Source organism: Microcebus murinus, chromosome 1 (assembly GCF_040939455.1).
Source record: "Microcebus murinus isolate Inina chromosome 1, M.murinus_Inina_mat1.0, whole genome shotgun sequence".
Lineage (NCBI taxonomy): Eukaryota > Metazoa > Chordata > Mammalia > Primates > Cheirogaleidae > Microcebus > Microcebus murinus.
The window spans coordinates 10,928,403-10,955,371 of record NC_134104.1 but is presented as its reverse complement, the minus strand read 5'-3'; the positions used below and the strand labels follow the sequence as shown (position 1 = coordinate 10,955,371).

Below are 26,969 nucleotides of genomic sequence, written 5' to 3'. Positions count from 1 at the left end.
ACTGGTTGACCAATAGAGTAGACTTCTCAACTTCCACGGTTAGGTCACAGAAGGCAATGCAGCTTCTGCCTGGTTCTCTGGACCATGAATAGCTAGAGTCCTGAGTCACCATGTCAACAAATCCAAGGCTAACATGGTGTAAGGAGACCATGTGTAGATGTTCTGGCCCACAGTTCCAGTTGACGTCCCACATCAACTGCCAGACATGTGAGTAAAGACACTTTTAGGTGATTGTTGTCCGAGCTATAGTATCACCCCCAAATTTTAAGCATTCTCAAGTGAGGTGCCAGATATAGGGTGTAGGGATATGTCATCCTGGCTGTGCCCTTTCCAAATTCCTGACCCACAGAATCCAATAAGCATAATTGGTACGGAAAATGGCGGCCACTTGCCGCCTCCTCATCGCTCTGCATCTCCGAGGGCCAGGGCTGCTCGAGGCCAGTTGGAGGGCACGCTGCTGGGCCAGCCCGCAGCAGAGAGCTGCTCAGGGCCCCGAGTGCTGCTGCCGGGGCCCCCAGGCCCACATGCCACGGACTGTTTCTGGCCACGCTGCTTACCTGATCCTGACTGGGTAATTTTTGAATCCCACTGTTTTTGATTAGATGTTAAAGCTTGTTGTTGATTGGATGCTTTTTGAGCCCTACCAATGGTATAAAAGCAGGAGGAGAACAAGGAAGGGGGGCTGAAGGGTCAGAAGATCCGAAGACAGGAAGAGAGCTGTAACAATAGGTGTGCTGAGCCTGCTGGGGAGGAATAAAGGCTGTTCTCCGACTCTGTGTGCTGCTTGGTTCTTCCCCTCCTCCCCCGTCAAGAGCTATAACACTAGCTGTACACATTGCTGCAACATAACAAAAATGACTATTTTAAGCCACTGGGTTTGGAATATAGATATCTATTGGCAGCATGCATATCTATTGGCAGCAATAGATAACTGGAAGAAGAGGAGAAATCATGTGCATAAAGAATATAAGTATATCACACTTATGGAAATTTTTAAAAATAAAGAGATTATGTCCACATGAGATTCAGAATGACCATAAATCTTAAAAAGAAAAAAAAAAAAAAAAACTACTGGAGAGCACTGGAGAATACTGAAAAGCAGGCAGAAAACTGGAGGTGACATGACCCTTGAAAGAACATATAATAAGTGAGATCCACTTTTATACAACTTTTCCCTGAAGAACCCCCACTCCCAGCCCAGGGAATCTGCTTGGCACAGAGTGGATAAAACTCAAGCAAAAAGCCACAGTATTATTGGCTTGAGATGTCAAAGGATGGCGTTCAGGACTATCAGAGCAACTGGAAACTGAGGGGTGGAAATCTTGGAAAGGAATAGATCACAAAAGAGAGTCCTAAATACTTTAATATAAACTCCTGGTCAGGTGCAGTGGCTCATGCCTATAATCCTAGCACTCTGGGAGGCTGAGGTGGGAGGATAGCTTGAGCTCAGGAGTTCACAATCGGCCTGAGCAAGAGCAAGACCCTGTCTCCACTAAAAATAGAAAAAATTAGCCAGGCATGGTGGAAGGTACCTGTAGTCCCAGCTAGTCAGGAGGCTGAGGTAGGAGGATGGCTTGAGCCCAGGAGTTTGAGGTTGCTGTGAGCTAGGCTGATGTCACAGCACTCTATCCCGGGCAACAGAGTTAGATTCTGTCTCCAAAAAAAAAAAAAAAAAAGCACATGCATGGAGTAGACACCAAGGAACCCAGCAAAAAAAGTAGCCAGGAGGCTAAAAGAGCAGAGATTTTAGCTGCTGCTCACTGCAAGGGAGACATTTTAGAGTACGAGTTCCACCAAGTCAGAGATGATCAGCAAACACTTAGGGGATATAATCTAACAAAGTACAAAACCAAGTCTCCACAATTTCAGGGTAATCAGCCAATATTTTAACTGCCTGCTATTAACAAAAAGCAATGCTCTTCAGATGAGGATAAGTGAATCCAGAATCTTATAATGCATTATTCACAATGTCTAATGTATAATTTAAAAATTACTGGACATGTCAAGAAGCAGGACAATGTGACCTATTTTTAAGGAGGAAAAATAACGATCACTAGAAAGAGACCACAAAATTATTCAGATATTGAAATTAGGAGATAAGGATTTTAAAGCAGCCATTATAAACACATTCAAGGAGTTATAGGAAAACATGATCAAAATAATTGAAAGAATGGAGAATCTCAGTAGAAAAAGAAATAATTTTTAAAAGAAAGAAATATAAATTCTAGAACTGAAAATTATAATATTTGAATTTAAAAATTAACTAAATGGGCTTAATAGCACCTTAGAGGCAGCAGGAAAAAAGGACAGTAAACTTAAAGATCAAAAGAAATTATCCAATCTAGAGAATGGAAATTTAAAAAAAAAAGACTGGGAGGAAAAAATGAACAGACCCTCTGTGGCCCAAGGAACAACAGTAAGTGGCCTAATATGTGTGTAACTGGAGTCGCAGAAAAAGAAGAGACAGAATGAGAGAGAAAAAAAATTTGAAAAAATAACGGCTGAAAATCTCTCAAATTTGGTGAAAAATATTACTGCCAAATCCAAGCAGTTTACCCCAAAGAAAACATAAACTGCAGAAAACCAGAAATAAAGAGAAACTCTTGAAGCAGCCTTATCAGGGAAAAAAAATCAACACATTAAATATAGGGAAGAACAATATGAATGATGGCTGACTTCTCACCAGAAACAATGGAGGCCAGAAGACAGCAGAATGACAATTTTAGAAAATGCTTTAAGGCTGGGCAAGCTGGCTCACACCTGTAATCCCAGCACTTTGGGGGGGGGGGAGGATCACTTGAGGTCAGGAGTTTAAGCAACACAGCGAGACTTCTGTCTCTACCAAAAAACAATTTAGCCAGGTATAGTGGCATCAACTGTAGTCCTAGCTACTCAGAAGACTGAGGCAGGAGGATTACTTGGCCCAGAAGTTGAGGCTGCAGTGAGCTATGATCACGCCACTGCTCTTTATCCTGAAGCACAGAGCAAGACCTTGTCTAAAAAACAAAACAAAACAAACAAAAAAACCCAAATTCTATAGCCAGCAAAAATATTCTTCAAAAATGAGGATGACAGCAATTCTACTCCTGTTTACTTACCCAAGAGAAATGAAAACATGTACACAAAAACTTGTATATAAATGTTCATGCCCACATTGCTAATAGCCAAGGAAAAGAAGCAAGCCCATATATAACAATAGATGGATAAATAAAATGGAGTATATCCATACAATGGAACACAAATTCAGCAATAAAAAGGAATGGAGTACTAATAGATGTTACTACCTGGAAGACCTTCAAAAACATGCTAAGTGAAAAACAAAAGACCACATATTATATTATCCCATTTATATGAAATGTCCATAATAGGCACATCTATGGACAGAAAGTAGATAATGGTTGCCTAGGGATGAAGATAGGGAGCGACTATGAAAAGGCACAAGATTTTAAAATTAGATTGTGGCAATAATTGCACTACTCTGTAAATACACTAAAAATCATTGAACTGTACACTTAAAACAGGTGAATGTTATAGTGTATATATTGTATCTCAATAAAGCTTTTTTAAAAAATGAGACTAGGCCAGGCGCGGTGGCTCTCGCCTGTAATCCTAGCTCTCTGGGAGGCCCAGGCGGGCGGATTGCTCAAGGTCAGGAGTTCAAAACCAGCCTGAGCAAGAGCGAGACCCCGTCTCTACTATAAATAGAAAGAAATTAATTGGCCAACTGATATGTATATAAAAAATTAGCCAGGCATGGTGGCGCACGCCTGTAGTCCCAGCTACTCGGGAGGCTGAGGCAGAAGGATCGCTCGAGCCCAGGAGTTTGAGGTTGCTGTGAGCTAGCCTGACGCCACGGCACTCACTCTAGCCTGGACAACAAAGCGAGACTGTGTCTCAAAAAAAAAAAAAAAAAAAAAAAATTGACACCACCAAATGTCAGTGAGGATGTAGAAAAAGTAGAATTCTCACACATTTCTTGTGGTAGTTTTTTTTATAAAGTTAAAATAAACCTATCTATAACCCAGCAATTCCATTCTTAGGAATTTATCCAAGAGAAAAACATAACATCCAGGCCGGGCATGGTAGCTCACGTCTGTAATCCTAGCACTCTGGGAGGCTGAGGTGGGCGGATTGCTCGAGGTCAGGAGTTAGAAACCAGCCTGAGCAAGAGCAAGACCCTATCTCTACTATAAATAGAAAGAAATTAATTGGCCAACTAATATATAGAGAGAAAAAATTAGCCGGGCATAGTGGCGAATGCCTGTAGTCCCAGCTACTCAGAAGGCTGAGGCAGCAGGATTGCTTGAGCCCAGGAGTTTGAGGTTGCTACGTGCTAGGCTGATGCCACGGCACTCTAGCCTGGGCAACAAACCAAGACTCTGTCTCAAAAAAAAACCATACATCCACACACACAAAAGATTTGTACAAGAAAGTTTGTAGCAGTTTTATTCATAGTAGCCTCAAACTGAAACAACCTAAGTGCTCATCAATAAAAGAATGGTTAAAACAAATTGTATCTATTCATACAATGGAACACTATTGAGCAATAGAAAAAAAAATTAACTGATACATATAACCACACAAACATGATTTGAGTAAAAGGAGGCAGACACAAAAGAGTATATACTGTATGATTCCATTTAAATGAAGCTTAAGAAGAGGTAAAACTAATAATCAATGGTCACTAAAATCAAAACAGTAGCTACCTTGGCCAGGCATAGTGGCTCATGCCTATAATCCTAGCACTCTGGGAGACTGAGGCGGGTGGATCGTTTGAGCTCAGGAGTTTGAGACCAGCCTGAGCAAGAGCGAGATCATGTCTCTACTAAAAATAGAAAGAAATTACTTGGACAGCCAAAAATATACACAAAAAAATTAGCCGGGCATGGTGGCACATGCCTGTAGTCTCAGCTACTCGGGAGGCTAAGGCAGAAGGATTGCTTGAGCCCATGAGTTTGAGGTTGCTATGAGCTAGGCTGATGCCATGGCACTTTAGCCTGGGCAAGAGTGAGGCTCTGTCTCAAAACAAAAAACAAACAAAAAAACCCAGTAGCTACCTATAGGGGGTGAGGACTTTTTGAGGTGATGATGGAAATGTTCTATATCTTGATTGGGATAGTGGTCACAAAGGTATACACATTTATCAAGTCACTGAAGTGTACACTTAAGATCTGTGTAACAGGCCGGGCGTGGTGGCTCACGCCTGTAATCCTAGTTCTCTGGGAGGCCGAGGCCAGCAGATTGCTCGAGGTCAGAAGTTCGAAACCAGCCTGAGCAAGAGCAAGACCCCATCTCTACTATAGAGAAATTAATTGGCCAACTAATACATATAGAAAAAATTAGCCGGGTATGGTGGCACATGCCTGTAGTCTCAGCTACTCGGGAGGCTGAGGCAGCAGGATTGCTTGAGCCCAGAAGTTTGAGGTTGCTGTGAACTAGGCTGATGCCACGGCACTCACTCTAGCCTGGGCAACAAAGCGAGACTCTGTATCAAAAGAAAAAAAAAAGATCTGTGTAACAGTATGTACAATTTACCAAAAACTGATATCTTATCATTCGGATATGCTCTAGCTGTACTATGGTCTTACTCTGAATGCAATATGAGCATTTTATCAAGATATTCTGCAGACAGGTTAATGAATTGTTATGAAAGATTAAATATTAACTGGCTAAAACAAGTATGGGGAAGGTCACCGTGAATTTAAGACAATGCCTAAAGATTAAAACAAAATTTACTTTCCGTATATTAGTCTATTATAAATAGTTCTATAAGCAAAAATCTATAGCTATTTTCAACACTAATTTATGAAATAAGTCCTGGTCTCCTGCCTCCTGGGGCTTCAGTTCAGTGGCTCAGGGATGGGATGGGGCAAAAGAACATCAAAATAAATTTATACAAATAATGGCTATGAAGGAAATGCACAGGATCTGAATAAAGGAGAGGCATATTTGATTTGATTTGGTTTGATTAACTGACTTTTTAGAGATCGGGCCTTGATCTGTCACTCAGGCTGGAGTACAGTGGCATGATCGCAGCTCACAGTATCCTCAAACTCCTGGGCTCAAGCAATCAACAGGCCTATTTTAGAATGGGTAGTTAGGTAAAGACTCTCTGAAAAGATAATTGAAAAATCTACTGAAGTTTAAAAGCGGAGTAAAGTTAAAGACAAGTGAAACAAGTAGAGCAGGGTTAGGGAAAATTATACACAAAACACTTAAGTTCTTTTGATACCAGCAAGGAAGAATTAGCAGGTACCAAGAAAAGTCAGGATAAAGTAATTTAGTGGAGCAAGTGGCTTAAATAAAGATGAAGCAAGACAGGTAAGGGCAAATCGCCTTAAAGATTAAGTGGACCTCATTAAGGATTTGGAGTTTCACTGAGTTGTAAAGGGGAAACTGATTTAAAAGAACTTTGAGAAGAAAAGGAGCCAAGGCATCAAGAGCCCAGACACTGTGGTAAACATTTAAGAGCAGAAAGGGTTACTATACTAGGAATTAACACTCTCAACTGGGAAGATCAACTTTCATGAGGGTTTTATTGTTGACATTTACCAAAAGATAAGCCTATTTTGTGGACACAGTCTTGGTTTAATAGAAACTGACAACACTAATCCTGGCTCCCTAACTTAAAGTGGAAATACGTAGACAATATTTAACAAAGATGGGCCTTTGGAGACTTAATAAAGGCAAAGAATACCTAGATAAAATCTAAATGTGCAATAATAGAATGTTTAAGTAAAATAGAGAATAATGCAGACATTACATATCTATTTTTGAAAAACATTTAATGGCAATAAGAAAATGGCAATGACTAATATTAAGTGAAAAAAGATTATAAAAGTATATCAAGGCTAGGCCAGGCACGGTGGCTCACGCCTGTAATCCTAGCACTCTGGTAGGCCAGAAGCAGACAGATTGCTCAAGTTCAGGAATTCAAAACCAGCCTGAGCAAGAAAGAGACCCCATCTCTACTATAAATAGAAAGAAATTAATTGGCCAACTAATATATATAGAAAAAATTAGCTGGGCATGATGGCACATGCCTGTAGTCCCAGCTACTAGGGAGGCTAAGGCAGCAGGATTGCTTGAGCCCAGGACTTAGAGGTTGCTGTGAGCTAGGCTAACGCCATGGCACTCACTCTAGCCTGGGCAACAAAGTGAGACTCTGTCTCAAAAAAAAAAAAAAAAGTATATCTATAGTATTATTTCATTTTTAGAAAAAAGATTTAACAGTATTTGTATGTAAAAACACATATATATAAAAACACTGGAAGGACAAAGAAGGACAAACACTGGAAGGACAAAGAAGGACAAACACCAGTACTTTCATAATATTACTATATATGTTGGTGGTAGGATCACGTGTTTTGCTTTTTATTTGTATATTTTCAAAGTTTGTTGAGCATGAATTTTTTTTAAAATACAAAGTTTTAAAAAGTTACTATAATATAATGAATTTGCTCATTCTTCTTGCCTGTTGAGAAACCTCTTATACAGCATGATGTCATATGTCTGTAACTGCTTTTAATAAACTTAAAAAGATTTTTTAAGGTCAAGGAAATTATTGGTATGTTCTCCCACAAAACTGACCCTGGTATCAATTAAAAAAAAAAAGAAAAAAGACTATTGAAACTGAACTCATGGATTACTGGTTTGACCCACAAGTCTTACAATACATTAGAAAGCAATTATTCCTATTACTGAAAGGTAACTCTTTATAAAAGGAAATATGAGTTTTTCTCAGAGGTAATTTTAAGTGACTCAACTGTCAAAATTTCATTTTCAAAATCTCAGTTTAGGAAACCAAGGACACTTGCAAAAAGCAAGAGGAAAAAATAATTATACTTTTTAACATCCAAACATGATTTGAATAATGTACATGTAGAATTCCAAACACCATATCTAATTCAGAAATTTGTCATTTAATCAAATTTCTATAATAACCATATTTGTTCATCCATCTCTTCACTTGTTAAATGCTAATAGCGTAATGTTTACACATACATACATGTATACATTTATAAATGAGCATATAAAAATGATTAAAACAATTTAGAGAATAGTCCAGATTAGAGACATTGTCCAAAGAACAAATACAATATTTGCATTATGATATGTGCTATAATAAACATATACTATGTGCTATAATTGTTTAAGTTCTGTAATAAAAATGGTAACAAAGGCCAGGTGTGGTGGCTCACACCTGTAATCCCAGCACTTTGGGAGGCCATAGTGGGAGGATCACTTGAGGCCAGAAATTCAAGACCAGCCCAGGCAACATAGCAAAAAATTTTTAAATGAGCAGGACTTGGTGGTGTGTGCCTGGAGTCCAACTACTCAGGAGGCTGAGGCAGAAATATCACTTGAGCCCAGGAGCTGGAAGCTGCAGTGACCAATGATCATGCCACTGTACTCTAGCCTGGGTGACAAAGTAAGGCCCCATCTCTAAAAAATCAATCAATCAATCAGATCAAATAAGCCTCCTCTTTTTTCTCTATTTGGAACCTGTGCATTTCCCTTTAAAAAAAAAAAAAGTGTTATAGGACACTACTTGCCAGAAAGAGCTGAGGAAAAGTTCAATAGAGAAAGAAGAAATAGGCCGGGCGCTGTGGCTCACGCCTGTAATCCTAGCTCTTGGGAGGCCGAGGCGGGCGGATTGCTCAAGGTCAGGAGTTCGAAACCAGCCTGAGCAAGAGCGAGACCCCGTCTCTACTATAAATAGAAAGAAATTAATTGGCTAACTGATATATATATAAAAAAATTAGCCGGGCATGGTGGCACATGCCTGTAGTCCCAGCTACCCGGGAGGCTGAGGCAGAAGGATTGCTTGAGCCCAGGAGTCTGAGGTTGCTGTGAGCTAGGCTGACGCCACGGCACTCACACTAGCCTGGGCAACAAAGCGAGACTCTGTCTCAAAAAAAAAAAAAAAAAAAAGAAATGGAGCTGGATTTTGAAGCATGAACAGAGGTTTGAGAGATAACAAGGAAATAAAATATGCAAAATCATATAGACCCAAAACAGAAAAGGGTAGAATTTAAGGTATTTTAGAGTGGTGGTGATTAATATGTTTGGGACAAGATCTTTAAGCCTACTGAAGTCTGAACTCTAGCCTCAAGTCTGAACTCTAGCCTCTGCCAGAGATTGGCACACTTTTGCTCTAAAGAACCAGATAGTACATGCTTTAAGTTTTGTGGACCATACAATCTGTCACAACTACTGAACTCCACTGTCATAGCATGAAAGTAGGCATGTGCAATATATGAACAAAGGAACATGTCTGTGTTCCAATACAACTTAATTTATATAACAGGGAGCAGACCAGACTTGCCCACAAGTTACAGTTTGCAATCCTTGCTCTAAGCATTAGGAAACCACCAAAGGTTTGTAGGCAATGAAGTGACAGGATCAAATCTGTGATTCAGAAAGACAATTCTGGTAGCAGCAGTGTGGAGGAGGAACTAAAGAAGAATATTAAAGAGATACTTGCTTTCATTCTAGACAGGGATAGAATAAGGATCTAAACTGAGGCCAAAGTGGTACAAGCTAAGAAAAGGATTTTAAGAAATATTAAAGAGGTATTAGCAATAGGCAGGAAAGAGCTAAGAATGATTATCAGGCTTCTTGGTTGTGTGTCCAGTGGCAAGTGAGAGAACATTAATCTAAACAGAGACTGCTAAAAGGGAGAATGGGAGAGGGGAGTTAGTTTGGGTGTAATGTATTTGATATGACTGAAGGACATTCAGGTAGAGATGTGAATGTGAGACAGCTAAAATCTTAAAGAGTAATAATATAAGACAGGTACACAGATTTAGAGGCTCTCAGTAATTAGGTAGTAATTGGAGTCATGGGGCAGCTAAGGAATCACAGGGAGGAAATATGAAAGAGGACTGCGTATCGAATCAGTGTTCATCTCCCATTCATTTCCTATCTTCCCTGGATTACTGTGTGCCTGGCATTATATATACACATTATTGTATTTGATCAACACCTAACTCCCAGAGAGCATGTTCTGAATATTTACATAAAGTCTCCTACAAGCAAGGCACTGTGGGGAAAATAAACATTAATAACACTTATCCTTCATCATCAAGGGATTTATGTGACAGCAGAGAAATCAATTAATACTTTTTAAAATTAAATTATAATTTGTATCATTAAAAAATCTATTACAAAAAAAACAGTAGATTAATTAAGTCTACACAACCAAAGCAAAAGAAGTTGATTCAAATGAAACAAAAAAAGACTCTACAGCTTCCCCACTATTACCACTACTCATACTATTAGTTATAGGGTGCTTATGGATGCTAGGCTTTTTGCAGACTACTCCATCCAATCCTCAGAAAAATTCTCTTTACAGGGACTATTCCACTCAATCTTTACAAACATGCTAAGGTAATATTATTGAAAAGATTCAGGCCGGGCGCGGTGGCTCACGCCTGTAATCCTAGCTCTTGGGAGGCCGAGGCGGGCGGATTGCTCAAGGTCAGGAGTTCAAAACCAGCCTGAGCAAGAGCGAGACCCCGTCTCTACTATAAATAGAAAGAAATTAATTGGCCAACTGATATATATATAAAAAATTAGCCGGGCATGGTGGCTCATGCCTGTAGTCCCAGCTACTCGGGAGGCTGAGGCAGAAGGATCGCTCGAGCCCAGGAGTTTGAGGTTGCTGTGAGCTAGGCTGACGCCACGGCACTCACTCTAGCCTGGACAACAAAGCGAGACTCTGTCTCAAAAAAAAAAAAAAAAAAAAAAAAAAATCCTAACCCACAAAGTGATGAGATTAGGTGGGCCTTCAGGAAGTGATTAGATCATGAGGGTGAAGCCCTAATGCATGGGATTTTAAGAGTGCTCTTATAAAAGAGATTCCTCACTCCTTCCACCATGTGAGGACAAAGGTAGAAAGCTTCATCTATGAACTAGAATAGCTCTCACCAGATACCAAATCTACCAACACCTTAAACCTGGATTTCCCAGCCTCCAGAACTGTAAAAAATAAATTTCTGTTGCATATAAGCTCCCCAGTTTACGGTATTTTGTTGTAACAGCCCAAAGACAGAAAATTGGTACTAAGCAATGGGAGTACTACTTTAACAAATACCTAAAAATGTAGAAGTGGCTTTGGAAATGGGTAATGAGTAGAGGCTGAAAGAATCTGGAGGTGCATGGTAGAAAAAAGCCCACATTGCCATAAATGGACTGTTAAAGGGTGATTCTGATGAGGGCTAAAAAGGAAGAGGAGAACTGTAGAAAGAGCCTCAATCTTCCTAGCAAATATCTAAGTGGTTATGAACAGAATGTTGGTAGAAATATGGATAATAAAGGCCATTCTGATGACATCTAAGATGGAGATGTGGAACATGTTATTGTACAATGGAGGAATGGTAATCCTTGTTATAAAGTGGCAAAGAACTTGGTTGAATTATGTTTGTATTTTAGTGTTTTGTGCAAGGTAAAATTTGTGAGCAATGAAATTGGATGTTTGGATGAGGAAATTTCTAAACAAAGTGAAGGTGTAGCTTGGCTTCTCTTGAGTGCTTATACTAAAATGCAAAAAGACAGAAATTACTTGAATATGAAATTGTTAATCAAAAGAGAAACACACTAAGCCTGTGAGAAGTCACTCACACCTGTAATCCCAGCACTTCGGGAGGCTGAGATGGGAGGAATGCTGATGCCACAGCACTCACTCTAGCCTGGGCAACAAAGCGAGACTATGTCTCAAAAAAAAAAAGACTATCTTTAAAGGACTCAAAGGAAGTAGACATCTTGAAGTATCAAGGAACATCTTCCAGTATTAGCCACCAGAGAGGCAGCTAAAAGCAGTGGCTTTGGAGTTAGCACTGATTTGGGCTCACCCCTACATTCGGCCTCTTCCAAGCTGTGCCTACTTGGACAGGTTCGTTTATCTATTCCAATCTTCTTGGAATAGTGACTGTGTGCCAGGCACTATTTGAGCTTTAAACCTCCCTAGACTATAGTCTTCTGGCATATAAACTAGGGTAACAGCAGCATGTATCTGAGAAAGTGAGAATTAATGAGAACTAAGTGCACATGTGACCACTCAATCCTTTAACCAACCACAAAATGGCCCACATATGTGTGACTGCTCTGTGAGGGCATTCTGTTCCTGGCAGACTACTATTACCCTCAGGCTGAGAAAACTATTACTATTTCTCAGTGAAGATGGTAGTCTGTACACAAGCATCCCATTTTGCTGTCTACTGAAACCCCATAAAAATATGGTTAAAGGAATTTTTAAAAAATTATTAACTACTAATACTAGAAATAACAGGAGACAAGAATAAAAGTTTGAAAGCTGGAAAGCAAATGGACAATAGAAAATAACTTAGCACACCCAAGAAAGCCAAATTCCAAGGCGGCAGCAGGGAAAGCTGGGAACCAACCCAGTGAAGATTAGGGGGAAGTGGTTAGAAAACAGATTCCCAGATGCTGTCCCTTCTCTCCTCATGGTGCTGGCAACTGTTCATCCTTATCTTGAGAGAAGGCTGTGGTTTTTTCCTATCTCTTGTGTTCTGCACTATGGGATACCTAACTCAACGAAAGATGTGGGTACCACACTGAAAACTGGCCATAAGGGATGGTATGCTGAGTGGAGAGTCTCAGCCTCTGTTCTGGCTCAGGAGACTGGCAGTCAGATCCTTTCTTTCCAGGCAGGAAAACTCTTCTCTGGAGAAACTAACAAGTGTAAGAAGCAAATATGGTTAAAAATATAGATGTCAGGGCTCCCTGTAACAGATGGCCCGGCCAGATCACTGTGCAGTGAAACACACGGTTGACAAGCCTCATCCATGTCCTCAGAACTGTTCAATCACCTTTTTAGTCCCCATTCTCTTTTTTTTTCTTTTCATTTTTTATCTTACCATCCAACTCATTCTTAATCATAAGCAGAGAGTCAAGGATTACTATGCATCTGAGGAAATTTTAATATGGAAACACACAGAGAAAAAAAGCAGCTTAGTGGAAACAAATTCTGCAGGAAGAAAAAACCTAAAACAAAATCATTATAACCTCAGAGATAAGAGAACATATTACATCTATGAAACAAGAATAGGATGCTATCATAAGAAATACTGAGAGACTCAAAAATAGCCTTTGGAATTTAAAGATGTGATAATGGAAACTTTCTTAAAATCCAAATAAAAAGGTTGGGAAATAAAAGTTAAGAAAAAATAGCAGAAAGTAGGAAAAACAAAAAGAGAAAATATGTAAGAAATTACAGGCCAGGAGTGGTGGTGGTTCATGCCTATAATTCTAGCACTTTGAGAGGCCCGGGCCGGAGGATCACCTAAGACCAGGAGTTTGAGACCAGCCTGGGCAACATAGCAAGACCTGGTGTCTATAAAACATTAAAAGAAAAAATATTAACCAGGTGTGGTGGCGCATGCCTGTAGTCCCAGTTACTCAGGAGGCTGAGGCAGGAGGATCACTTGAGCCCAGGAGTTGGAGACTACACTGAGCTATGAAAACGCCACTGCACTCTACCCAGGGAGACAGAGCAAGACTCTGTCTCGAAAAAAATAAACAGTAACTAAAGACCAATACAAAAGGTTCATTGCCCATATAAATAACAGGTGTTTCAGAGAGGAGACTACAAAGAAAATAGAAGTGAGAAAATAATCAGCAAAATATTTCGAAAAAATTTCCCTAGAATAAAAGTTCTTATATTTCCAGATTTAAGGAACCTGCTGAGCCAGAATCAACACAGGTCAGTAGGACGGGAAAGAATATTAAAGAATTTATATATATAATTATAATTAAAAAAAAAAAAAGGAACCTGCTGAATACTTAATCTAATGAATGAAAATGAACACATACCTCATTTTATTTTATTTCAGAGACAGGGTCTTGCTGTCACCCATACTGGAGTACAGTGGCCTCATCAGAGCCCACTGCAACCTCAAACTGCTAGACTCAAGTGATCCTCCTGCCTCAGCCTCCCAAGTAGCTGGGACTACAGGCACATGCCATCACATCATACATCATTTTAAATTTCAAAACACTGAGGTCAAAGTATAGATTCTCTAAGTTCACAGACAGAAAAAAAAAACCCATATACAGACACAGGTCACAAACAAAGGATCAGGAATCATGGTAACTTAGAATTCCCAACAGCAAAACTGAAAGCAAGGCTTGGTTCACGCCTATAATCCTAGCACTCTGGGGGGCCGAGGTGAGAGGATCACTCAAGGTCAGGAGTTCAAAACCAGCTTGAGCAAGAGCAAGACCTCATCTCTACTAAAAATAGAAAGAAATTAGCAAGACAACTAAAAATATATAGAAAAAATTAGCCAGGCATGGTGGCACATGCCTGTAGTCCCAGCTACTTGAGAGGCTGAGTCAGTAGGATCGCTTGAGCCGAGAAGTTTGAGGTTGCTGTGAGCTGGGCTGATGCCACGGTACTCTAACCCAGGCAACAGAGTGAGATTTGATTCAATTAAAAAAAAAAAACAAAACTGGAAGCAATATGATAATAGAGCAATAATTTCAAAACTCTGAAGGAAAATTATTTCCAACTAAAAGTGTATTACCAGCCAAAATATCAAGTATGAGGATAGAATCAAAACATATTCAGACATGCAAGTTCTCAAAAAAAAAAAAGTAACTCTTCTTGTCAAGAAGCTGCTGGAGGCCGGGCGCTGTGGCTCACGCCTGTAATCCTAGCTCCTGGGAGGCCCAGGCGGCGGATTGCTCAAGGTCAGGAGTTCAAAACCAGCCTGAGCAAGAGCGAGACCCCGTCTCTACTATAAATAGAAAAAGAAATTAATTGGCCAACTGATATATATATATATAAAATTAGCCGGGCATGGTGACGCATGCCTGTAGTCCCAGCTACCCAGGAGGCTGAGGCAGAAGGATCACTCGAGCCCAGGAGTTTGAGGTTGCTGTGAGCTAGGCTGACGCCACGGCACTCACTCTAGCCTGGGCAACAAAGCGAGACTCTGTCTCAAAAAAAAAAAAAAAAAAAAAAAAGAAGCTGCTGGAGTTTGAGCTTCACCAGAGAGAATAAATCAATAAAAGAGAATACAGAATATAGGAAAGATCCAACGTAGGAAAGCTAAAGTGAATCCAGCTGTGCCCTAGAAGCAGAGAATAACCAGACCAGATTGAAGCAGTGTAACTCAGAAAATAACATCCCAGCTGCCACAGCAGCTTTTTAACCTGAGGACCGAATGCTTTAGAAACCTGGCCCAGGCCTGTAATCCTAGCTCTCTGGGAGGCCGAGGCGGGTGGATTGCTCAAGGTCAGGAGTTCAAAACCAGCCTGAGCAAGAGCGAGACCCTGTCTCTACTATAAATAGAAAGAAATTAATTGGCCAACTAATATATATAGAAAAAATTAGCCAGGCATGGTGGCACAGGCCTGTAGTCCCAGCTACTTGGGAGGCTGAGGCAGTAGGATTGCTTGAGCCCAGGAGTTTGAGGTTGCTGTGAGCTAGGCCGACGCCACGGCACTCACTCTAGCCTAGGCAACAAAGCGAGACTCTGTCTCAAAAAAAAAAAAAAAAATAGAAACCTGGCCCAGATTCCTATCTGCACTCAATGGCTTGATCTTCAACATATGCTGATGCAGTTTCTCCTACAAGCTCTGCAGCTTGCATCAGCAGAGGGCATTCCCTTCCCGCACAGGGAGGTTCTGCTTTGACCTACCCTGTTAGCTGCAGGTAAGCCATGGTCAGTTAAACAGGAAATGCAGGGCAGCCCACTCCCTCTGATCCTATTTCTGCTGTCCTTCCAGTACTGGTCCACAAGAGAACCCTCCAGATATGTGGACTGAGATGAACCCCATTTCCTAGGACTCACCCATAACACTGCCGGTTGACTTCCTCAGAAAGGGCCCTTGTAAACAGGGAAGCTGAAACTATTCTGTTCAGCTCATCTTCTCCTAAAAGCCTTCATCTCATAGTGACAATACTGTCCTTTCCTTACACAGTCAAGTTTGAGTTTATAATTATGAAGCAAAATTTCAATCCCAAATTTAGAAAGCTCTGGCATTTTCTAATAAGCCTGTCTGAACCTTATATGTGCTCTGAGGGATAAAACTGCATTATCACAGTCTATTTAATGAACGATCCACTATTAATAAAGACTCGGATAATTTATAGTCCTGTAAGGTTTGAGTTTAACTGCAGAATTAATGAGGTGGATGATTTTATAGCCTAGTAGAGAAAATTAATCCCAAAGGTATTACGATTTTGTTGCCCTGTGGAACATTAACTGATTATATCTAACTTAGCCAATACTGAGACATTCCTTTCTCTATAAACTACATAAATATACCTATTCCTTAAATCCTCTAAAAACCAGCTCTTTGTGTTACTCTCAATAACAGCTAAATAAAACTTTGAAACAAACAAATAAAACCCCCTATCTATAATATTTGTATAAGAATTTTAACATCATTCAATAGTTTGAATGAAACATACTGTTTAGGTCAGGATATGGGGTATGTGCATATTTTTTGTGTAAATATCTATGTATAAACATATGTATGTGAACTTATGTGTGTGTGTGTGTGTGTATATATATATGTAAAGCTTATTTTAAAAAGCTAGAGAAAGATTAGCATTAAAAAGCAGGATGGAGGCTACCTCTGAAGAAAAATACAAATGTTCTGTTTCTTTTTTTTTTTGAGACAGAGTCTAGCTAAAAATGATCAAAGAGAAAGGAGACAAGCCTGGCAGTAAGAGAATCTCAAGATAAAGATTCACAGTACAAGTAGGGTGGGGAGTTTAGCAGATGAGGTGGAGGGAGACACTCAGAAAAGAGAAATTCAGGTCTTTGAGATCGATAATGCTGATTACACGCATTCACTCCAATCCAAGGCTTCCATTCCCGCGCCCCCCCCTCCTCCCACCCAGCACTAGCAGAGAGGTGCACCCCGGCACAGTCCACCTCACTGCTTTGGTTTTTAAAGGACATATATTTACCTTTCAGATTTAAGCACCTTCCAACTTAACAGCTAAAAACCAAAATGGTCTTACCACGACTACCACTGCCACACTGACAGTTCTCTGTTGCTACTTATCTAAAAAGGACACTCAACGCTTGATTAATTCTCTAAAGAATGTTGTTCCTCCTCCCTTTCCCCTCCCCACCTCTCTGTACTTGACTCTGGTAGGGATGGAGTCAGAAAGTCCACAAGACGCCGACAGATTCCTAGCAATGGTTCCGAGCAAACCGGAGGGGCGAGGAAGGGGCCGAGTCGCCCCAGGACACTCGCCCGGGCCTCAGGAGGGCGTCGCGGCCGCCGCTCAGCGTCCCGCCAGTCGCTCTCCCCCTCCCAGCCGCCCTGAGGGGCTGACAGGCAAGAGCCGGGACCTTTCCAGTCCGTCCAGTAAAGCAACCTGCCGGCGCGATAAGGCGGCGGAGCGGCCTGCGGGCTGAGTGGGGTCACCGCCGCGGTCGGCCCAAGGGGACGCGGGCTGGGGCCGAGGGGGCGGCGGAGGCCCCGCCCCGCAGGCCGACGGGTGCTCCGCGGCCGGCGCGGGGCGCAGCGTAGACCGGGCTGGGCGGCGCCGCGGCACCTCGCAGGCCGGGCCGGGCCGGACGAGGAACCTCCACATGCGCGGGCGGCGGGCGCGAGACCCGGAGCCCCCTGGCGCGGTGGACCCGCTGACAGCACTCACCGGCTTCCTCCGACGCCCACGCCGACGCGGGGCGCGCGCGCAGGGAGGGGGCGGCCGCGCCACCGCAGTACCGGTGTCCTCCGGCTCCCCCTTAGTCCCGGGAGCCGACAGAGATGCCGGGCGCGAGGCTAGGGCGCCGGCGGGGCGGGGCGAGGCGTCGTGTGCGCCACAGCAACCAATAGGCGTGCAGCAAGCGACCTGTCGGGGGCGGGGCGGGGCGCGACGGGGCGGGGCGAGGGCGTTGGCGGGGCGCGGGGCGGCGCGACCTCCATAGCGACCAATCGGCGTGCAGCAAGTGGCCGGCCAGGGGCGGGGCGGAGCTCCGAGGGGCAGGGCGGGACGCCGGGGCTCTGCCTGCACGCCCGCGGGAGCCGCGGTCCCGACCCCTAACTTACGGTTCGCGGCAGGGTAGACCAGGCCCATTCTGTCCTCTTCCGGTGGGCGGCCGCTACTAGGCTCGCCCTGCTGCGTTTCTGAACGTGGACTTCAAGTGCCGCACCGCTGAGACCCTGTGCGGGGTGCCCAGAGCCGGAGCACAGCGTCGCCCTCGCAGGTAGGCCCATCAGCGGAGCCCGCAAGCTGCCCGGAGTAGGGCGGTCTCGGGATCTGAAGGTCTTTAGAGGCGCCTTTTTCTAATGCCCTCCATTCAGAAATGGAGACCCAGAAAGGTGAAGTTACTCGTCCAAGGCTACCCAGCTGAGACTGTTTACCCGAGGTTACCAGCACAGCTACTCAGCCCTGATGCTTTTCCCATCTATCCACCCAGGTTTTATACTTACTTACAGTCAAGTCTATTTCAGCCTCTTGAATTTTCAAGAGCATGACTTCAACAGCCTTTAGAAGCCCTGTCTAAATTTCCTACAGAAGTGCCTATGACCATGTAGTTGTTTTGGGGAAAGTGGTTGAGGTGTTATCAATGGAAATCTAAAAAGCATTTTAAGGCCGGGCGCGGTGGCTCACGCCTGTAATCCTAGCACTCTGGGAGGCCGAGGCGGGCGGATTGCTCAAGGTCAGGAGTTCAAAACCAGCCTGAGCGAGACCCCGTCTCTACCATAAAAATAGAAAGAAATTAATTGGCCAACTAATATATATAATATAAAAATCAGCTGGGCATGGTGGCTCATGCCTGTAGTCCCAGCTACTCGGGAGGCTGAGGCAGGAGGATCGCTTGAGCCCAGGAGTTTGAGGTTGCTATGAGCTAGGCTGATGCCACGGCACTCACTCTAGCCTGGGCAAGAAAGCGAGACTCTGTCTCATAAAAAATAAATAAATAAATAAAAATAAAAAGCATTTTACTAGGCTGGGCGCAGTGGCTCACGCCTAGTGAGCACTCTGGGAGGCCCAGGTGTGGGGCGCGGTGGCAACGCCATTCCTAGATGGCGCCCGCTTCCTGGTCACACCCTACTGTGCGTCTGACAAACAGATGTTCAGCGCATGTGCAAAGCCTTGCCTCCTCTCCTGTTCTGTGTTGACCAATCAGGTTATGCCCCGTGTACTTACTGTCTATATAAGCAGCCTCCGAGAACGCCTCGGCGTCTTCCGCATGTAACCAGTTAAGCATTCCTCATTAAAGCGCTGTCAGAAGAACTCCAGTTGCCGTGTCTTCCTTGCTGGCGAGGGGGCCCGACAAGTGGTGCCGAAACCTGGGAACCGAAACAACTTTGAAGCACCAGCGGAGACGACCTCGATAGAGGTGAGTTCAGAACTGACGCGTGGGATGGAACCGAATTCGGACCTTTGCTGACCAAAGTAGGCTGTTAGTGAGAGCCCGTGAGCCCCCTGCTTTCGTTTCGAACAAGTATATTTTGCTCTTCGCTCCTGTAGATAAAGGAGACATGGGTAACTCCCAAAGCCGCCCTTTTGTACAAGCTTTGCAGGGTGTGCTGCAGGCGCGGGACCTGGCCCTATCGGAGCGTCTGCTGTGGAATTTTATGAAGGAGGTGGACAGGGTCGCGCCGTGGTTTCTCCATTCCGGGTCATTAAATGTCCCGTCTTGGGATAAGTTGGAGAAAGATCTGCTGCGGGGAGAGGAGCAAGGCACGTTATGGCAGGGCACGCTCCCTGTGTGGACTATGATCCGGTCGTGCCTGAATGATAAAAGTTGTGCAGCCCAGGTACAGGCAGGGCAAAAGGTGCTCTCTGACCATCAAGACAGTACCTCAGAGTCAGACAAAGGGAGAAGGCCTGGAAAAAAGAAAAGGGAGAGAAAGAAATGTAAAGGTACCAAGAATAAAAATAACAAAGGAAAGGACAGGACAGAAGACAGGGGAGAAAGCCTTTTTCTGTCAGAATTTAAGAAATTAGATATTTCTGAGGATGATTCCTCTTCTCTTACTTCCTCAAGTTCAGGGGAGAAAGCGGGGGAGGAGCTAGATCCAGAGGAGGAAGCTACTTTGGAAGAGGAAGCGGCAAAGTATGAGGCGGGGCGATATCGGCCGCCGCCCTACAGTGACGCTGCTTTCACCGCCCCTACCGCCCCTCCTCTGAGAGAGCAGGGAGGAGCCAGACCCAAGCAAGTCAGCGGGAGCTCGTTTATCAGGCCCCGAGATATGAGGAAAATGTTTCTCTCATTCCCTGTTTTCGAGAATAACAATCAGCAACGGTATCATGAGCCTCTCCAGCACAAACAATTGAAAGACCTTGCTGAGTCGCTGCGGTCCTGGGGGGTTACGGCGTCTTTCACCATAGCCCAAGTGGAGAGGCTTGGTAACTTAGCTATGACCTGCTACAATTGTGGAAAACCCGGTCACCTTAAGAGGCAGTGCAGATTGCCCAAGCAGGAGCGCCCTCAGCCTAAGGTGCCGGGGATATGCCCTACTTGTCAAAAAGGAAGACATTGGGCCAGTGAGTGTAGATCCACCAAGGATATTAAAGGAAGACTAATCAACCGTTCGCCAAAAAAACATGACCAACAAAAAAACGGGGACCGGGGCCCTCGACCTCAGGGCCCTCAAATATATGGGGTCATGCAGAGCACTCCGGTGCCGTCGCTGGCACCTCTGGGGAGCCGAGGAGAGCCACTAAAGGTTCCGCAGGACTGGACCTCTGTGCCACCACCACAACAGTGTTAACTCCTCTCATGGGGTGCCAACCGGTCCCATCTGATTTCAAGGGGCCGTTGCCTGAACATACTGTAGGACTTGTCCTTGGGAGGTCCTCCTCAACTTTGCAGGGACTGATAGTTCACCCAGGGGTTATTGATTCAGATTTTGAGGGACAAGTGAAGATTCTTTGCTCTTCAACTAGAGGCATAGTTCCCATATATCCAGGAGACCGGATAGCACAGTTGCTAATTTTACCTAGCCTCCATTCTTTATTCCCTAGTAAACAAGAAACTAGAGGAGAAAAAGGTTTTGGTTCCTCTGGAGGAAACTGTGCGTATTTGTCATTGAATTTAGATGAACGCCCTACTATGGACTTAACCATACAGGGAAAGACATTTACGGGCCTCCTGGATACAGGAACTGACACTAGTATAATTTCTGAACGCTGGTGGCCAAAAACGTGGCCATTGGCCCCCTCAGCACAAACTTTGCAGGGATTGGGATATGCATCCTCTCCAGTGATCAGTGCCCAGACACTGAGATGGAAGGATAATGAGGGTAGAGAGGGCAGTTTTCAACCTTATGTCCTACCTCTGCCTGTGAACCTTTAGGGTAGAGATTTGCTACGGCAATTGGACTTCAAATTGACCAATGACTATTCTGTTCAAAGTCAAAAGCTGATGAAGAGCATGGGCTGCGTCCCAGGTAAAGGTCTTGGAAAGAATTTGCAGGGTAGAGTTGAAAAACAGAGGAGCCAGTGTGGGTACCTCAGTGGCCCTTACCCTCTAAAAAGTTACTCGCTGCCCATAACCTAGTACAAGAACAACTTACTCTTGGGCATCTTGAGCCCTCTCAATCTCCCTGGAATACCCCTATTTTTGTGATTAAGAAAAGGTCTGGTAAATGGAGACTGTTGCATGACCTTAGAGCAATTAATGCCCAGATGCAGCTTATGGGGCCTGTTCAAAGAGGACTGCCCCTTCTCTCTGCTTTGCCTAAACATTGGAGTCTAATTATCTTGGACATCAAAGACTGTTTTTTCTCTATTCCCCTGCACCCACAAGATAAAAGCAGATTTGCATTCACGCTTCCTTCCATAAACCATGAGCAGCCTGATGCAAGGTATCAATGGCAGGTTTTACCTCAGGGCATGGCTAATAGTCCCACTATGTGCCAACTTTATGTGGCCTTGGCTATCCAGCCGGTTAGGCAGAAGTTTTCAAAGGTAAAAATTATACACTATATGGATGATATTCTCTTGTGTCATTGTGATGATGGCGTACTTCGCCAGGCTTATGCATCCCTTCAGGCTCACTTAAGGGAAAAAGGCTTGCTGGTCGCCCCTGAGAAGGTGCAAGAGGGAGAAGTGGGCGCGTTTCTTGGTAGTAGCATTCTCCCTGACAAAATCGTACCCCAAAGACTGTCCATCCGAAGAGATGCCTTAAAAACATTAAATGATTTCCAAAAGCTACTAGGAGATATCAATTGGCTTCGACCTTTCCTATGTCTTACCACAGCAGAACTGAAGCCATTATTTCAGATTCTAGAGGGAGACTCACACATTACGTCCCCTAGAACTTTGACTCCTGAGGCCCTTAAGGCTCTTCATAAGGTAGAAGAAGCCATTCAGAAGGCGCAACTGGTGCGCATTCAGCACCACGATCCTTTCTCCCTCTGTCTACGGCAGTGCTTTGGCAGGATGGCCCCCTTTTATGGGTGCATCCTCAAGCCTCTCCAGGAAAGGTGATTGGCCACTATCCTACCTGTGTGGCCGAGATAGCTTTAAAGGGTGTTAGTTTGGCTGTATCCCATTTTGGGCGTCACCCTGATAGCCTGATTTGTCCATATACTGCCAATCAGGTGAACACCTTATGTGCCAATCTTGATGCATGGGCCATATTGAGATGCACCTTCCCGGGGAGCATTGATAACCATTATCCCAGACATGCCTTGCTGCAGTTTGCAATGAGGAACGAGCTTATTTTCCCAAGGGTAACCTCACTACAACCTTTGGTTGATGCCTTAGATGTGTATACCGATGGTTCTAAGACGGGTATTGGGAGCTATGTCATTCAGGACAAGGTGTATACCAAACAGTTTAACTATTCTTCTCCTCAGCTAGTAGAGTGTGCCGTAGTCGGTCTGGTTCTCAGTACCATCACTGAACCTATCAACATCATCTCAGACTCCTTTTATGTGGTCAACGCAGTTAAACAGTTAGAGAACTCCTTTCACATTCTTGCCAAGAGTACTGTCTTTTCTGTATTTACAGAAATTAGGAATACTATTCAGAACAGAAGGAACCCATTTTCCATTCAGCATATCAGAGCTCATTCCTTGTTACCTGGACCTATGGCTGTGGGAAATGCTATGGCTGATCACGCCACTCGCGCCCTCTGGGTGTCTGATGGCCACGCCGCCGCCATAGACTTTCATAAACTTTATCATGTGCCAGCTGAAACCTTACAACTTAAGTTCAACATCACGCGTGCAGATGCTCGTGAGATTGTACTGCAATGTCCAAATTGTGCTCCTTTTCGCACCGTTGTTCATACGGGCGTGAATCCTAGGGGTTTGCGTCCTCTACATCTGTGGCAAATGGATGTAACTCATGTCCCATCTTTTGGGAAGCTTCAATATGTTCACGTGTCTGTAGACACGTGCTCAGGCGTCCTTCATGCCACGCCTCTGGCTGGAGAAAAGGCAAGTTACGTTATCACTCACTGCCTAGAAGCTTGGGCAGCCTGGGGCAAGCCCCGGGCTATTAAGACAGATAATGGCCCAGCTTATACCTCAAAATCTTTTCAGCAGTTTTGCACTCGCTTGGGTGTGGAGCACCGTACCGGTCTTCCCTACAACCCTCAAGCGCAAGGCATCGTGGAGCGTGCTCACGGCACGCTCAAAATGTACTTACAAAAACAAAAGGGGGGAGATGCCCTACAGCTAGGGCTATCACCTAGAGGACGCCTCTCCTTTGCTCTCTTTACTTTAAATTTTTTAAATTTAGATGTCAAGGGACGTTCAGCAGCAGACAGGCATGTCACGCCTGCTCCGCCACAGAAAGAATTAGTGAAGTGGAAAGATGTGTTGTCTAATCTATAGAAAGGCCCAGATCCAGTGATAATGAGATCCAGGGGAGCTATTTGTATTTTTCCACAGGACCAGGACAATCCCATCTGGGTGCCCACACGGCTGACTAGAACGGTGCAGCAGCCTCTGGAGCAGCATGAAGACGTGCTGGCTACTCCTCCTGACGACAGTATGGATGATCGCAAGGATGGCAGCGGAGCCACGCTGGGGGATCCTGTCAGTACTTCCCCTGCCGATGCCTGTGACACATAACTCACCAATTTTCTCCCGCCTCTTTTCTACTAATGTTTCCCTGGGCACTGCGTACCTGCCGTTGGACACGCAGAGTAGTAAACTGGAGGGAAATAGATCCTTCTCCTTGAAGGGGACTTTGTGTTTTGTGTGGGGTTAACGGAAGCTGCACAGACTTGGCTCCCCTGTCCATAGTGGCTGGGGGTATGGCAGGGAATGCTAGTTTCGCATGGAATCTTAGCGACTCTTTTGAAGGTTCTGTGAGGGTGATTGCGGGAGGGCGAAACGTGACCTTTGCCCCTACACCTGTCTGTGTTTGGCCCCCATTTATCTGGGTGGTATCCACAGAAAAACCCTCTGGTACACATGTGAACTGTTCCTCTAATACGTGCAATTATACATTGTGTTGGAATGCCACGTCTCACCCCTCTGCCATTGTTACCCGCTTGCCTAGATACATTCCTGTTCCTGTTGAAGCTCCTAGCTCTATGACTCTGTTTCGGCCTTGCAGCCACGGCCGTCTTGCTGCTTGCTGCGGCTGGCGGCGGGCTGTGAGCCATCTGTAGGCTGCAGGCCCAGAGACGGAGGGACCATGTGGTATTGGCACAGGCATTTGCTGCGCTTGAACTGGGACAGTCTACACAGGTGTGGTTGACCATGCTAAAAGGTTAGCCTAGTTTTGGGTTGCACCCGCTCCTACCCCCAGGTATTTTAGCAGACATGGCCTTTGCACTCTGAGGGATCTCTCCCATTGCACCAGATAAGGCATGTATCCAATCCCACAGCCAGCCTTTGCACACCTCCGAGTTTTGCTCATTGCACGAGGTAAGGTGGTTGCTGGTGGAAGTGAGGCTCTGCATCCTTGATCGTACTGTCGAAGGACAGTGCTGAACGGTTGCTCAGTTCTCATTTAATTAATAAAATAGGGGGAGATGTGGGGCGCGGTGGCAACGCCATTCCTAGATGGCGCCCGCTTCCTGGTCACACCCTACTGTGCGTCTGACAAACAGATGTTCAGCGCATGTGCAAAGCCTTGCCTCCTCTCCTGTTCTGTGCTGACCAATCAGGTTATGCCCCGTGTACTTACTGTCTATATAAGCAGCCGCCGAGAACGCCTCGGCGTCTTCCGCATGTAACCAGTTAAGCAATCCCCATTAAAGCGCTGTCAGAAGAACTCCAGTTGCCGTGTCTTCCTTGCTGGCAAGGGGGCGCGACACCCAGGCAGATGGATTGCTCAAGGTCAGGCGTTCGAAACCAACCTGAGCAAGAGCGAGACCCTGTCTCTACTATAAAAAAAAAAAAATAGAAAGAAATTAATTGGCCAACTAATATATATAGAAAAAATTAGCTGGGCATGGTGGCTCATGCCTGTAGTCCCAGCTACTCGGGAGGCTGAGGCAGCAGGATTGCTCGAGCCCAGGAGTTTGAGTTTGCTGTGAGCTAGGCTGATGCTACGGCACTCACTCTAGCCTGGGCAACAAGCGAGACTCTGTCTCAAAAAAAAAAAAGAAAAAAGAAAAAAAATAAATAAAGAACCTTTCCTGAAGGTTACATGCACCATTTCTGCTTTCATTCTGCTGGTAAAACCTTAGTCACCTGACTACACTGAATTGCAAAGAAGGCTGGAAAATGGGGTTTCAGTACCAAGAAGGAAGAAAGAATGGATATTGGGGAATAATAACTAGAAGTTTCTAGCATAGTCTTAAATCTCTTCTCTTTTTAAAGTACTAAATATTTTAAGATTCCTCAGGAGTTTTTAAAGCTTTAATACAGAAGAATATCTGTATTAAGAAAATGTTTACTTTCATATATGAAGGAAGATGATACTGTTCCCCTGCCATTGGGATGTACATGCTTTGCATTGCTTTTCCAAAAGTGAGTGAGGACTTATGCTAATGCAACGTGTCTTAGTCCATTTTCTGCTGCCATAACAGAATACCACAGACTGGATAATTTTTTTTTTTTTTTTTTTTTTTTTGAGACAGAGTCTCACTCTCTTGCTGGGGCTAGAGTAGCTGTGGTGTCAGCCTAGCTCAAAGCAACCTCAAACTCCTGGGCTCAAGAAATCCTCCTGCCTCAGCCTCCCTGGTAGCTGGGAATATAGACATGCGCCACTGTGCCTGGCTAATTTTTTCTATTTTTAGTTGTTTGGCTAATTTCTTTCTATTTTTAGTAGAGACGAGGTCTCACTCTTGCTCAGGCTGGTCTCAAACTCCTGATCTCAAGCAATCCTCCTGCTTCAGCCTCCCAGAGTGCTAGGATTACAGGTGTGAGCCACCACACCTGGCCCAGACTGGATAATTTATAGTCAATACAACTGTATTTGGCTCACAGTTCTCGAGGCTGGGAAGTCCAAGAGCATGGTGCTGACATCTGCCAGGACTTTTGTGTAGTGTTATCCCATGGTAGAAGGCAAGACAGATGGAAAAGCCAGCAAGCACACAAGACAAGAGAAAATCAGCCTGAACTTAACTTTTTATCAAGAGCCCATTCCTGAGATAACTAACGCACTTCAACAAAAACAGCATTAATCCATTCATGAGGGTGGAGGCCTCAAGACCTCATTACCTCTTAAAGGTCCCACCTCTCAACACTATTACAATAGTAATTATGTTTCTAACATATGAACTTTTGGGGGACACATTCAAACCATAGCACAATTTGCTTCTCTCTATAAATCCTTATTCCACAAAGAGAGTCAAACATTTATTTGGTTATGCTTTCAAAAATACTTGAAAGATATTGGGATTAAGTTGATATGAACATTTCACTGTCAGAATTTCAATGTACTATAATGTAAGTCTTTGGTAAAATTGCAAAACAGCCTAAAAAACAAGAAACCAAAGCGTGGAAGATAACTTGACTGCAGCAAAAGAAGAAACATTTATTTCTGCAATCTAGACTTTTAAGACAGTACATACATTTATCAGTTGGTTTCTTTCAGGTATAAATAACAG

The 26,969-nt window shown here is 44.0% G+C and overlaps 1 protein-coding gene and 1 long non-coding RNA gene across 4 annotated transcripts in view; one reads left to right on the top strand and one right to left on the bottom strand.

The window, feature by feature from the left end:
- The window catches only part of TMEM50B (transmembrane protein 50B), a 36,944-nt gene extending 19,149 nt beyond the window's left edge, over positions 1-17,795 (bottom strand). The window contains exon 1 of one of the 2 annotated variants that reach the window (XM_012747054.3): positions 17,648-17,795. The gene's annotated coding sequence lies outside the window, so the exon portion shown is untranslated. Of the gene's footprint in view, positions 1-17,116; positions 17,548-17,647 lie in introns of those variants that run through there. The other variant, XM_012747055.3, reaches the window with a different exon arrangement.
- A 183-nt stretch (positions 17,796-17,978) lies between these two features.
- On the top strand, positions 17,979-25,186 carry LOC109730189 (uncharacterized). Of its 2 annotated transcripts, XR_012918346.1 has the most exons (3): positions 17,979-18,200; positions 19,128-19,340; positions 23,851-25,186. It is a non-coding gene; the product is annotated as an uncharacterized LOC109730189 (long non-coding RNA). The 2 variants fall into 2 exon arrangements; XR_012918344.1 differs by lacking the exon at positions 23,851-25,186 and having other exon boundaries at positions 19,128-19,846.
- The last annotated feature ends 1,783 nt before the right edge of the window (positions 25,187-26,969 follow it).